This window comes from Cetorhinus maximus, chromosome 7 (genome assembly GCF_964194155.1).
Source record: "Cetorhinus maximus chromosome 7, sCetMax3.hap1.1, whole genome shotgun sequence".
In the NCBI taxonomy this organism is placed as follows: Eukaryota; Metazoa; Chordata; class Chondrichthyes; order Lamniformes; family Cetorhinidae; genus Cetorhinus; species Cetorhinus maximus.
Window position 1 is genome coordinate 31,147,912 of NC_135885.1, and position 15,599 is coordinate 31,163,510.

A 15,599-nucleotide genomic window follows, 5' to 3' on the forward strand; every position below is an offset into this window, starting at 1 on the left:
GTGGTAAGCAGTGAGAAAGATGAAATTTCAGCAGGACATAGACTGGTGAAATTGGCTGACCTGGCAGATGAAATTAAATGCAGGAAAGTGTCAAGTGATTCATTTTGGTAGGAAGAATGTGGAGAGGCAATGTAAGCCAAGTGGTGCAATGTTAGGGTGTACAGAAACAGCGAGCACTGAGATATAAGTGTAAATGTGCTTGATGGTGGCAGGACAAGTTGAGAAGGCTGTTAAAAAGTCATATGGGGCCCTTGGTTTTATAAATGGAAGGGTTGGATATAAAAGGAAGTTATGTTAAACCTTTACAAAACACTGGTTAAGCCCCATCTGAAGTATTATGGTCAATTCTGGCACCACACTATAGTAAGGATTCCAATACCTTAGAGATGGTGCAGAGCAGATTTACTAGAATGGTACCAGGGATGTGGCACTTCATTTACATGGAAAATCTATTCAATCTGGAGCTGTTTTCCATAGAACAGAGAATGTTAAAGGGAGATTTGTTAGAGGTGTTCAAAATCATGAAGGACTAAGGTCCTTCATGGACCTAAGGACCTAAGGTAAAAAAGGAGAAACTGCTCTCACTGACAGGAGGCCACGGTGGGAGCAGATTTAATGTAGCTGGCAAAAGAACTAGAGGCAACATGAGAAAAAAAAAATACACAGTGAGATGTTATGATCTGGATAACTGTTGGAAGCAGATTCAATAATAGCTTTCAAAAAGGAAATAAATAAAGCTTCATGGGGAATGGGAGTGATCAAATAGCTCTTTCAAATAGCCAGCACAGGCACGATGGGCCGAATGACCTCCTTCTATGCTGTATCATTCCATAGTCCTGGTGTGCCAGAAGGCTCGAGGGCTTTGTCCTTACTGTTTTCATGCAAAGGTTTGACAACCTATTTTAATTTTGCAAGTGAAAAATCAGACGGCCATGTTTTTCATAATATTACCACTTACAAATAATAATGATGCAATTCAAAATAATTTATGCATGTCTGTAAACAAAGATAGGTTTGTCTCACATTTTTCACATAAACAAAACCAATCAAACTGCACTGGGAACTAAAACAAATGGAACCATTTATTTGTGATATAAACGTACAATAACTGTAAGATTGTACACAGCTGTATCTTAACTTGGGTATTTACACCATCTCTTCTAGAACTTATTGAGCGTTTGTACATTGCATTGGTTCCTACACAGCCTCTAGTACAAACCGGGGGAAGATTTTCTCTGCACTACTGTAGTCATCTTAAGCATATTTGATCCCAAAATTCGCAGGCCTCTGCTCTCAGTGCGAGTGCCTGGATGATCAATGGGAACTTGCACCACTGTCCCATTAAAGTATCTACAATCATGAGGAGATTCCTTAACTATTGCTGGCTGGTAACTATACCATAATGGGGACAACTTGGAGTGAACATCCTTCTCACAAGAGAAGGATTTTGTGCAATGTGGCTTTGGACAGCCACTTGCTTCTTACCCAACAGCTCCATCCTCCATTGCAGGATTTCTTTTTTATTCATTCTTGGGCGCTGGCCAGGGCCGTCCCTAATTGCTCTCAAGAAGTTGGCAGTCAGCTGCCCTCTTGAACCGCTGCAGTTCATGTGCTCTAGGTACACCCACATTGCTTTTTCCTGCAGCAGTTTAATACAAATGAGTGGCTTTTTAGGCCATTTCAGAGGGCAGTTACAAGTCATTCACATTGCTATGGATCTGGAATCATTTTTAGGCTGGCTTCCTCTCCTGAAGGGCATTAGTAAACCAGACGGGTTCTTATGATAACTATTATTAATGAGAATAGCATTTCATACCAGATTTATTCATTAACTGACGTTAAATTCCCCAGCTGCAGTGGTGGGATTTGAACTTGTTACTCCAGAACATTAGATCGGGCTTCTGGATTACTAGGCCAGTAACATTATCACAATGCTCCCACCTCACTATGTGAAAGGCCTAATGGAGCCTCATTTTAGAGCAGTGAGGGCTTCCACCCCAAACAAGCCCACATAGAAACATTGCAGCTTTGCAATAGTTAAATTATATTCTGACAACATGTACGAGCTCCAGAGGAATTCATACTCTTCAGCTGCTCTATTTTGATCAGCTACTTGGCTATTTATTTTAATGTTCCTATTTTTATTCTATATCTACTGAAGCATGGTTCTTGAATTTTATATAGCATAGATATTAGAATAGATCCTGAAAAACAAGTTTCTTCTATAAGTTGAAGTAATTCATACTGAGAGCAGTTTAACATGCTATGAATATTTTATTCGTATCCCAAAAATGAGTAACAGTTCTTTTTGTGGATGTTGACATGGTCTCAATTTGAGCAACTGCTACTAATTATCTAATAGAATTTACTATCCAATGCAGCTCTTATATTTAACTTTGGGGCCAGAAGACCAGTGGATATCAGGGTTTGAGGTCCAAGAGATCTGATAAGAGGCAGGTTGTCAGAACCTGTATTTCATATGCAATTCCCTGAAGCAGCCTTGCTCTATTGTTTCCCAGCCTCGTGAGTTAGACTGGCCGATCCTAGGGCAATCACAGTGGAACATAGAGCTGATGATGTCACCCTAAATTCACCACTTGCATTGGCTGCACCTTGACCATGGCAGGCATCTCTTATACCCTCATTTAAATGTGTTGTAAATGGGGAGCGTTCTGGCTTCTCCTCAACATCCCCTGCCTCCGGGGGGGTTTAAGCCCAACAAAACCACTGCAGTTGTGGGACCTTAATATTGCCTTATGCAAGCATAAATATATCAGCATACCTATATATCATGCAAGCTATGTAAATTTATTTAAATGAGATTACATTTGTGCATCTAACGAGTGTTCAGCATACTGCACCACAGAGGAAATAGTGTAATCATAAAATTCTAAAACCCTAGGCAAAACCTTCCATGAGGCAACACAGTGGTGCCCTCTGATACTGGAGTGATGATCTCCTCACTGAGCAAGTTCATCAAAGTAAAAATAAACTTATTCCATGTTATAGGCACGAATCCAATTTAAATGAGAGCTCACAGATTAATAAGTTTTCAAAAGGTTAAAAGAAGAAGGGCTGATGTTTGAACGAAGATAAGGGTGGTGAAATTAAAAGCCTCCTAGAAGCCATTAATGGATTAGCCACAGTCAAGCAACCCATTTTGGTGCGGAGTCCGGAAATGGGTGCTACAATCTGAAAATTAGAACTAATGCATCCAGGGGTGATATGAGAAAGCACCTTTTCACACAAAAGCTGGTGGAAATTTGGAACGCTGTCCTCCAAAAGAGTAATGGAGCTAAGTAAATTGGAAACATCTAAAATGAGGTTGGTAGATTTTTGTTAGACAAAGGTATTAAGGACCAGGTAGATGGTGTTAAGATACAGATCAGCCATGATCTAATTGGGAAGGAGGAATAGACACAAGGCGCGTAATGGCCTACTCCTGTTCATAAGTATATGAGAAAGTGGCACAACTGTTTTAACAAAAGGTGATGACCAGTTGGAAGAGAATCTCATTGGGTGTAACTCGATTCTTTCTGATAGTGTAAAACATACGGTGGCAAATTCACAATCCATTTTATAAAAATCAGGAGGGATATAAAATGAGTTGCTGACTCAATTGACTGATTGTCAGGAAACAAGAGAGTAGTGGTGAACGATTGCTTTTCATACTGGAAGAAGGTATACAGTGGTGTTCCTGGGGGTCAACATCAGAACCACTGTCTTTCCTGATACATATGAATAACCTGGACTTGGATGGAAGGACACAATTTCAAAATTTGCAGATGGCTTAAAACTTGTAAGTGTAGTGAACAGTGAGGAGGATGGTGACAGACTTTGGGTGGAATTGTCCCCTCCCACCGCCACTGGTGGGCATCGTGGCAGACAGGGGCGGACAATCCCGCGGGAACATGAAAATCAGTTTCCCAACGGTGGGATTTGACGACGGGGACTTGTGGTCTCAACCATTGTGGTGGGATAATAGTGTGTCACCAATCTCCCCATGGGCTGTCGAGAAGCACTTTTGCATCCCATTGATGGGATTCAAATTAACCCCCAGCTGGAATTCCACCCCTCTCCTCCAGCCAATCATCCCCCCACTGCCGGCGTGAAATTGCACTGGTCCAGAACATGTCCGGATCAATATTGCATCCACTGATCAGGACTTACCTGGATGGAGGCTGGGAGAGCTCTTAGACACTGGAAAACAGAGAGGGCTCTGAAGCTGGTGGATTCCTGAGCACCACATGGTCCATTAATTAGGTCGGCCATCACTCCAGCGGCATTCGCCTCGGTCGGGTGGACTCACCAGCAGGTGAGTGGCAGCATGAGGTTGTGTGGCGCAGCGATGGTCTTCCTGCTGTGGGGGCAAGAAGATGGGGAGGAGTGAGAAGAAGAGGTGGGGTGGTTGTGGGGGCCTAGAGCGATGCAGGGAATGTTGGGAGTCAGAAGTAGGGTAAAGAATGAAAAGCAGGGATGGGTGAGGTGGTTTATGCAGTGGGAGCAAGGGAAGGGCTGTGGTGCAGTATTGCAGTTGGGGGTGGTGATGTGTAGGTGTGAATGGGCAGCAGGGAGCTGGGGCAGAAGGGGTTCTGAGCGAGGTGTCTGTTCTGTCTACTGCTGAGTCCTGTGGGGCAAACTGAGGGAATTGGTGATATGAAGGGATAGTGAGGGTTAACAGGAGCTGTGGGATCCTCTAGGATGGGAGGGTAAGGATCCTGTGATGGAAGGTGAAGGGGCCCTGAAGGTTGTTGGAGAGCAGACGGAAATAGATGCGGATTCTGGGGGTTGGCAGTATGAGGGGGAAGCATTTCAACAGGGTGGGCTCCTTGGAAAGGAAGAGGATGGTAACTTTAACCTGCACTGGATGAAGGGTGGGGTGGAGGGGTGGTGGTTCTAGGATGACTGTGGGGAGGTCAAAGGTAACACTGGGAGGGTCAATGGTTATGGGGTGGAGGGTGTGGGTAACGGGGGGAGGATGAAAGGTATTGGACTGCACCAAACGTCACTTGCACCATGACCTCTCACGACTACCCAGTGCCCTGTGGTGGAGATGTCGAGATGCTGCATGGGAGTTGGGTCATCAGGTGGGTGGAGCTGCAGGCCAGCTCAACTGGACCACTCTCCCAGCCTCCCATCCAGGAAGCTCGGCACATAGTTCTGCTGAAGCAAAGGCTTGGGTATCGAGGATGGTGTGAATGACAAAGGAGCAGCGTGTATGGGGGGGCTTCCTGCATGGGCCCTAGTAAAGACCGATGTCTCCCCATGCATGCATGCTTCCGGAGGACATAGACCCGGCCTGGGGTGTCCCCCTGAATACACGTGGTGCGCACAGGCCTAATGACTACAAAACGCTATGAAAAACACCAGACCTTATAATAAAGCAAGTGACCATATATTTAAAAGTGTGTCAACTTTGAAAAATGACAGTGCAACCCATGCAATCACATGTGACATCAGAATGCTTAATTTTTCTTTGCCTGCCACTGCATCTAGGTGCTAACCTGGCACCTGCAGCAGGGGTGGAGGCAGCCTGCTGACCACTATACCCTGTTGTCCTTGATGACCTTGGCAGGCGTCCTCTGGGTCCTTGAGGCCTGGAGGCACAGTTTACTGTGGGTCTCCTGCTCTGGTGCAGATGCACCCTCTGCAGTCACAGAGGCCGAAGCTGATGGGGTCACAAACTGAGGGGATTCTGAAGGGCCGCACACCCGCCCAGAGTCCTGAGGAGGTCCTGGGGTGCCTGCCACTCCAATTCCCTTTGGGTGCCCTGGAATACCACCCAGGTGGAGGTCGAGGTGCCCTGTCCCACTCTTGCGTAGCCAATGTGAAACCTCGTCCAAGTAAACTGTGATGGAGTGCAGGTCTGCACACATCTCCATAAGAAACTGAGTGTTCTGTTGGACAAGGGTCTCCATGGCATCTGCCACCCTCCCCATGGAGACCTCAATGCACGCACATGTCAATACAGCTTCATCAGACAGCAGATGGATGGACTCCTCTGCCTCGCATGCCACTCTGTTGAATGTGTCCGACAACAGTGCCTGATGTTCCCCCGCCTCTTGCTGCATCTCGAGCACCTTGTCTAGGACCCCGCCCAGTGGCTCGTCATCTGACTGGGACTTTGCAGGAGTCCCTTCCCCAGCAGTCCTTCGAGTGCCAGTGAGCTAGGCTGACCCTGCTTCATCCTGCTGTGGAAACATGTCCGTGTGGTGACCACCACAATGTAAGACACTGCCTGAGCTAGTTCTCATACCCACCGAGATGTGCACCTCTGGGCTGGTGGAGGGTGACTGCTGTGACGATGCTACAGGTGCAATCGCATCTTTGCCCTCATCATCCTCACTCCTCTGCATGCTAGAGCTGGTGGTGGAGTCGGGTTTGGGGTCTGGCCTCACCATCTTCTTGCTGGCACCTGCAATTGCGAGAGGAGAGAGCGAGTGACTGCATGGGCTGCCTCCAACATGGCACCATGCATGACCCTTATGTTCCTTACTGCATGGAGGCTGGTCATCTAACTTACCGTCTCCACATACGCATTGTTACGACCCACCCTCAGGTGAAGTTCCCCAAGGTTGCTGACCCAGGTGAAACCCCTCAATTTGTCACAGTCTGGCTGGGACACCCCTGAATTGTTATGCCCTGGGGGAGGAGGAATGAACTGGCTCCCTGTCTTTATTCAGCCCCTCTGAACAAGATTTAATCTAAAAAGGATCCCTTTCACGGATAACTTTTTCCCAGACCCAATCGTTCTGGTTTTGAAGGAGCCAATTTGGTCAGACTTTCTTGAGTTAAAGGTAAGAGTAAGTTTATTAACTGCTAAAGGCAAGAAGGGATAAAACACATGCATATACATTCATGCAGGTTAAATGTAAGAATGTAGGTTGAAGTAAGTGAAAATACATACAGAATAGTCCTTGACTCGTGTGGAGTAGGTGGTTGAGTGTTGAGGCTGTTGCGATTTGAGATTCCAGTAGAATCGACTTTGGTAGACCAATAGCCGGTTTTGAGATTCTCGTAAAGTGATGTCAGTAAGTAAATGGTCAGTTTTGAGGTTCCAGTGGTGTTGACTTCAGTAGATGAATAGTCGGTTTCGAGGTTCCAGTAGAGTTGACTCCAATAGGCAAGTAGCTGGTTTTGAGGTTTCAGTAGTTTTGACTTCGATAGAGAGGGAGAGAGTTCGGGATACCTGCAAAATGGCGATTTGCAGAGGTACTGTGTGTGGCTGCTACTTCTGAGTCAAACTTACAGCACTTGCTCTTTCATAACACCCACCAACAGAGAGACACCAGGGCAGTTTTTCAGCTCACTTGTGACCCCTTCTTTGTATATTCCAAATGGGAAGAGAATTCTCAAATCTGTCTGGGCATTGCTCACAGGATTTCTTGATGAGATGATACTCATCTCCCATTATGTCCCACTGTCTACAGGAGGGAGCAATTAGTTTCTGTATGTCTTTAGAGGTACCTTGTCTGGCAACAGGGCAGTGTTCCATTACCTCTTAGGGAGTCACCCTGCAATATTCCAACCAGTGACTTGTGTGCATTTTTAAAAACTCAGGTCTTATTGTTAAAGTCCAATATTTCTGGACACAATTCGGTATTTTTTCCTTCATTATCATGACAGTGTTTCCATACCACCCCTGCCAGTTTGGCAGCCCTATCTTCATAAGGCATGAGCTGACCCCTCTCATCCTCTCTAGGGCTTGTTGTGCTCCAACCTGTCCTGCAAAAGGAAAGAAGATGGTTTGAGAGCATTTGGGATGTAGGTGGCGTACACATGCTGCCGTCTTCAGCAGCAACCAACTGGCTGCAGTATGCCATGTGAAAGGAGCACTGCAGTTCATCACTAGGGTTCTTTGGCAGCGCCCTCCAGAACAGTGAGCTCATGCAGAGGAGGCATGGCATCAGCTGTGCTTGCTGGTGGCCTCTATGACAGACCCCTCGCCTCTCCACAAAATGAGCTCTCTGTGTGGCAGGGCCAAGGACCTACGGTTGCCTCCCTACCTGCAGACTACATACACTGTAGTATGGCAATGAGGCATCAACGCAACACATTGAGAAGCCCTCGGTGCCTTGGCAACACAGATGGTGGCCTGGCCACTGAGGCCCATGTCCCAGTTTCTGCCCTGAGAGGTGAGTTTGAGCAGCAGAGAGTTCATTTATCCTGGCGGCGTGGATGAGATCATTTACCCTTTCCCTGCACTGTAGGACTGTCCTCTGTGCACTGTTGTGGTGACTGCCTTCCATGCAGGGTAGGTGAGTGGGGTGGGCCTCCTCCTTTCACCCCTCCTGCCCTCCACTGCATTCAGCAGTACTTCCAGGGGTGTGTCGCTGAATCTTGGTGCTGGTGCAACCCGGGGTCTCCAAACCATCTCCCTGCACCGCAGTTCAGAGGTGGATGAAGCTGCAGCTGCCTGGACACCATTTACATGTCAGCAGGGCATGCGTCTCCCTGCCTGCCCCACCGCTATAAAGGTTGGGAAACCCCCGGCTGCATATTTAATGAGCCAGGATCATACAATTCGGCATGAGTTCCTGCTGGGCTCCAGGAAGGGAAAGATTCCCGTTTCCTGCCCCTGCCACGGGGCTTAGGCCCGGAGTGGAAAATCCCGGCCTCTGTTACGGCTCGGTGAGGAGTGGTGAAATGGCTCCACCTCTCTGTCCACCTCTTGGTTGACCGCAACCAGGTGTTTTTTAGACCAAAGAGGAGACATATAAAACTGCCAGAAAAAACAGCAAACCTAAGGATTGGGAGCAGTTTAAAATTCAGCAAAAGTGGACAAAACGATTGATAAAGAAGGGGAAAATGGAGTATGAGAGTAAACTTGCAGAGAACATAAAAACTGACTGTAAAAGCTTCTATAAATATGTGAAGAGAAAAAGATTAGCAAAGGCAAATGTAGATCCCTTACAGTCAAAAACGAGGGAAATCATAAAGAGGAACAAAGAAATGGCAGAAGAATTGAACATATATTTTGGTTCTGTCTTCACAAAAGAGGACACATATAATTTCCCAGAAATGTTAGGGAACTAAGGGTCTAGTGAGAGGGAGGAATTGAAGAAAATAAGTACTGGTAAAAAAAATGGTGCTAGAGAAATTAATGGGGTTAAAGGCTGAAAAATCCCCAGGGCCTGATAATCTACATCCCAGAGTACTAAAAGAAGTGGCCCCGGGAATATTGGTGGTGCATTGGTGGTCATCTTCCAAAATTCTATTGACTCTGGAGCAGTTCCTACAGATTGGAAGGTGGCAAATGTAACCCCACTATTTAAAAAAGGAGGCAGAGAAAAATCAGTGAATTACAGACCAGTTAGCCTAACATCAGTAGTGGGGAAAATCCTAGAGTCTATTATAAAAGACGTGGTAACAGAACACTTGGAAAGCATTAACAGGATTAGACAAAGTCAGCATGGGTTTATGAAAGGGAAATCATGCTTAACTAATCCACTGGAGTTTTTTGAGGATGCAACTAGTAGAATAGATAAGGGAGAACCAGTGGATGTGGTGTATTTGGATTTCAAGAAGGCTTTTGATAAGGTCCCACATTAGAGGCTAGTGGGAAAAATTAAAGCACATGGGACTGGGGGTAATATACTGGCAGGGATTGAGAATTGATTGACAGGCCGGAAACAAAGAGTGGGAATACATGTGTCTTTTTCCGGCTTACAGCCAATGACTCGTGGTGTACCGCAGGGATCAGTGCTCGGGCCCCAGCTATTCACGATATATATACATGACTTAGATGAGGGAACTAAATGCAATATTTCCAAGCTTGCTGATGACACAAAACTGGGTGGGGTTGTGAGTTGTGAGGAGGATGCAAGAGGCTTCAGGATGATTTAGACAAGTTGTATGTGTGGGCAAACACATGGCAGATGCTGTATAACATGGATAAATATGAAGTTATACGCTTCAGTGTGAAAAATAAAAAGGCAGAGTATTATCTAAATGGTGATATATGGGGAAATGTGGATGTACGAAGGGATCTGGGTGTCCTTGTACACCAGTCAATGAAAGTAAACAGGCAGGTGCAACAAACAATTTGGAAGGCAAATGGTATGTTGGCCTTCATTGCAAGAGGATTTGAGTTCAGAAGTAAGGATGTCTTACTGCAGTTATACAGGGCCTTGGTGAGACCACACCTGGAGTATTGCGTGCAGTTTTGGTCTCCCTACCTAAGAAAAGATATACTTACCATAGAGGGAGTGCAACAAATGTTCACTAGGCTGATACCGGGGATGGCAGGACTGTTGTATGAGGAGAGATTGGTTAGACTTTGGCCTTTATTCACTAGAGTTTAGAAGAATGAGAGGGGGTCTGACTGAAATGTATAAAATTCTAACAGGGCTAGACAGGCTGGATGTAGGGAGGATGTTTCCCTTAGCTGGGGAGTCTAGAACCAGGGGCCACAGTCTCAGAATATGGGTCAGGTCATTTAGGACTGAGGTGAGTAAAAATTTCTTCACTCAGTGAGTGGTCAACCTATGAACTTCTCTATCATAGAAGGCTGTGGAGGCCAGGTCACTTGAGTATATTCAAAAAAGAAATTAATAAATTTTTGGATATTAGGGGCATCAAGGGTTGTGGAGAGAAAGCGGGAATATGGCGTTGAGATAGAGGATCAGCCATGATCATATTGAATGGCAGAGCAGGCTCGAAGGGACAATTGGCCTACCCCTGCTCCTAGTTTCTATGTTTCTATGTTTCCAATCATGGAGTCACATCAAACAGTAGTCATTTTGTTTTGGGTTTTGCAAGCGTGGGCTGGTTGGGTACAGTTTGCACTCTGCCTATTGCGAACAACTGAAGGAACGTGCTGTTTGATTCGATCAGCCAATCATTGTGACATAGGGCCTACATACCTGGGATTGCACTGGCACTGAGGAAATAATATAAAATAAAGGATGCAAGTCTAAATGTGGTGCAGAAACAGAAAGAACTGGGAGTATAAATGCACACATTATTGAAGGTGGAAGGGCAGGTTGAGAAAGTGGAACCTGGACTTACAAATTGAGGCATAGAGTATAAAAGCAAGGGAGTTATCATGAACCTTTATAAAACACTTGTTTTGGCTTCAACTGGAGGATTGTGTCCACTTCTGGGCACTGTACTTTCTGAAGGATGTGGAGGCATTGGAGAGGGTGCACAGATGATTGACAAGGATAGTTCCAGGGATGAGAGACTTCAGTCACATGGATAGATTGGAGAAGCCAGGTCTGTTCTCCTTAATGCTAAGGAGGTTGAGAGTAGATTTGATAGAGGTGATAGAGTGGTCTAGACAAGTTAAATAGAGGGAAACTGTTCCTATTGCAGAAGGTCACAAATTTAAGGTGAGTGGCAAACCTGAAAGAGTGGTGAAGGCAAATTCAATTGTGACTTTCCAAAAGGAATTAAGTAAGTATTTGATAGGAAAAAAATTAGCAGGACTACGGAGAAAGGCTGGGAGAATGGGACTAGCTGAATTGCTCTTGTAGAGAAGCAGCCACAGGTTTGATGGGAAGAATGGTCTCCTGTGCTGTAACTATTCCATGATTCTTGCTATCCCCCGTTCTGTATCACACAATTACCCCCATTCAAATAAGTACAGGATTACCTCATTTTAAGGAGTAGATATGTTGCTAGAAACCACTACTTTAAACAAAACTACTTGCATCAAAGTAGCTTTTCCCATTTAAATGCATGTAATATCGGAAGATGCATCTCCCACCCAGGATGTTTAGCCAGAATATGTGAAAGACACTTCATTAATTAGCCAAAAATAAGCACAAAATGCACAATTCAGGAAAACAATTAACACTCACTATTAATGAGATGGGACAGCGTTTTTGGGAGACAAAAGGCAGAGGGTTCCCTTCTATCTCACTTTTAGCTTTGAAGAATGCTCAAATGGATTGTTGAACCTTTGGGAAACTCGGGGCTGCTAGATGGGGGAATGGGAGATTGGAGGATGGGATTGGGGAATTGGGTAGACTCGCAGCTGATGTATTTTTTTCCCATCACAGCACATCTGCGCCTTACATTCAACCCCAGCCCCAGGAACAGCCACCTCCTCACTCTCTCCCACCCTCCTGGGCAGGGTCAGCTCTCCATCTCCATCCTCCTTAGCGCTGGGCCAAGATGGAACATGTTTCAACTCTCTCCTCTGCAGCGGTGCTCCCACTCATCTCTGAGTGCTCCCGCCCTGACCAACTACCCCAGGGTCATAGAGAAGATAAATAAACCGCCTGTGCAGTGAGTCAATGGAGCTTCAAAATGTTTCATCAGTGTTTAGTATATTTTGAATTAGTTGGTGTCTGCTTAGTCGGCATAAAGTCATTTCTATCGTTCAATGAATATTGTGTTCCTCCCTATACTGGTATGGGAGCAAATAATGGCCCTGATGTTTACTAAGTGGGGCTGATTTCATGTGCAGGAGGGTGGGGTGTTTTGGTCGGGTCCCTACAGGCTGTGGTGTTTTAACATCACAACATGCGTCTTCTCTTCCCCAGCAAGTTCCCCACTCGGAGGTCACCCTGATTGACAGGTTTCCCTGCCCATTGGGCAGGGACCTGTAACATTCTGCAATAGGAGATTGCAGCTGGAATGATAGCATGCCTGGAGGGAGGTCTGGATCTTGGTGGGGGCTGGGTGGTGCTGACCCCATGAGGTTCAACCAGTGGGACTGGGTGTGTGGTTTGATCACATGGGGGAGTGGCGTTGTGACTGGTGGTTGTTGATTGTGTGCGGGTGAGGTGGCTTTGGATCCTTGGGGGTTCGGGTCCAGTGGCAGTCAATGCAGCAGGTCATCTTTGTGGGCTTGGAGGAAGCACTCCTGCTCATCTTGGCCCACAAGCGGTGCTGCAAAGGCACTTAACTTATACACACAGCAGTCCTCACTTCCCTTTAGCTATTGGGTTTTCTGAGGCATGGAAACCCAGCCTCCCATGTTTGAAACTGGAAGTTGGGTTAAATCACCTCTGTGGGTGAGTTGGAGGTGGGTCGGGTTTGGCGTTTAAGTTTTATAAATTTTCACATCTCACTCAATCCACATCCACCTGCTGGGGTTTAAAATTGCCCTCAATTTGTATGAGTCAGAACAAAAACCAAAATACAGACTAATTTTCCGCTCCCTTTATGTTGGAGTGCTAGGTATGTGCAGTGTTCCCTGCCAGGGCCTGCACCCACAATCAGAACCTGAAAACCAGCCATTGCTGCAAGCGTGACAGTCCTGAAGCAATGGGAATGGCTATTGGCTGCAAGCCTCTCCAGTTGCTTCTCCAAAGGTTCTCTGGTTATCTGTGGGAATAAAAAAGGCTTTCTTTACCTTGCAACCTGTTCCTCTCAGATCTTCTGATTCATGGGAGCAGGCACAATAACCACTGTCAACTTCTTCAGACAACACTCCAAACGCTAACCCAGTTGCCATTTGCAGAAAGACAAAGTTGGAGCTGCTATTAGGCTTCTATCCTTTACTCTCATTACATTCCGCACTCACAGCTGCAACTCTTGCAGGCATCCCCCTTCCTACTCCTTTGAAAAGTTACTGCAGAAACTCCAGGCTGACACAAAGGGGACACAGAGTTAGTGGCATGGGTCTCTGCCTCCTTTTCCACTCCTTTGAACCTGGCACTGACTTTCCCAGGTACAACAGAAAGGAATAAATGGGTTGCGATAAGTAGGTGCTTGGATTTATTTCATCATTAGTTCTGCCTTTTGCAGAGTGTAAAGATTGTCCACAGGCAATATTCACAAACTCCTGCCGAATAGGATTATAGATCGCAACTACTCATTATTTTGAATGAATGCTTCTTACCTGGCAGGCCTGATCATGTAATGTTCTCAGACATTATTATTTTGAAGTTATTTGGGGCAATGCTTTGCCCGCTGAATTACATTTTGCTAGTAATGTTGAATTCATTGAGTTCTTCATCAGTGTGGAAGACTACCTTTAGAAGATAGTGGAGCAGAAATTCCACAAGGGTTTTGTTTCTCCGTGATTTCCACCAATCACCTGCCCTAGTTATAGCAGGAGGTTGGGAGAATCCCCCATAGAAATTCAACCCCAAAAAAGCAAATAGCAATATATGTGGAGGATAGAAATATTTTTAGTACCAGGCAGCTCAGCTTCATTAAAATGTACTCATCGCCTCAATTCCTGACACTCAGAAGACCATCCTGAGAGAAGGTTGCTTAAACACAATGGCAAGCTTATGCCTGTGAAAGAATTAAAGTTCTTAATCAAGTTGACATTTTCAATGTTGTTGAAACCAGAAATTAAAAATGACATTCAAGGCCATAAATATTTCAAAAACACTTATATTTAAAGTAGCCTACTCAATATAGAGCAAGTCATAAAGGTAATGTTCCATTGAATGAGAAGGAGAAGTGGACTGAAGCATCTGAACTACACCATAGGCCGACAACTCCAAAACACTTTCCCTATGGTTTAATCCCTTGTTTAAGCAAAAGAACAAATCTTTGCCCCAACTTGAGACATTCATTGTGACACAACATATTCATCCCACTTCATCTTGCCTAGCCAGATGGCAAGTCATGCACGGACGGCCTGACAGACCTCTCTAGAATTCTAGGGTTGGTAGAATTGTTTGTTCACATTGACGATCCAGTCGCTTTGCTGCCTCAGGGGGGAAGAAATTGGCAGCAAGCCAGAGCTAAAACTTGCATTTGCTATCAGTTCACTTTAGCATTCACACATCCTCCAGCCACAAAAGATCCCAGAGGTTTTGAGACTAGAGCGATTCCAGTTCACATGAGGAAAGGTCTGAGGACACTTTGATGAAAAATAAAGCATGTAATATTCATAAAATTAACAATTAGAATTGAGTAGCTTAATTAATGCTTGAACAAAAGCGGAGCTTCCCTTTTGTTCTCTCCTCCCCTCCCCTCCCTCCTTTTGCTGCCCTTGTACTTGCTTATAAACTGTTCTATCTACATTTCCCAAGTTCCAACACAAGGTCACTCTTTGTAAAACATTGGGTAGAATTTAATTCCAGTGACATGGGTCCCTCTCCACTGGTTAGAGAACTGGCAGGAGCCCAGCATTGCTTCTGTTCAGGAAGCCTGATGCTAGTTAAGTGCACTCAGGCACTTAGCTGGTTAGCATCAGGCCTCCCAAGCAATTAAGGTCCCGGGGAGGGGGGAGGTGGTGGTGGCAGGTGGGGGGTGGCGGGGGTGGGTGGGGGGGGAGGGGGGGTGCGGGAGGGTGCTCACGGAAATCCTACCCCCGATAATTGCTGGTCAATCAGAGTCTGGCAGCTCTCCATTGCCAGCAGTGCCACCAGGAGGTATACCCAGAGGCTAGATCCCTGGAGACAGGTGAGTGGGGTGGGACGGGGGTCACCAGCATGAGGCGGTGGGGAGACACAAGGGCAGGGTGTGTTCCCCATTCCTGATGCAGGTTCCCTTAATTGGGCGTTGAGTGCCTGTCAACGAGCATCCCCCTGAAATATCACCCTCTTCTGGCCATTTGTGCATGCATGTATAAAAGACAGTTGGGATAAACCAGTTCAGTTGGGTACTAGGGTGCCATGGCAAGGACTTTACGGCCCCTCCCACCCGACGGGATATTGCAGTCCCAACGAACTAAATGGAGATTT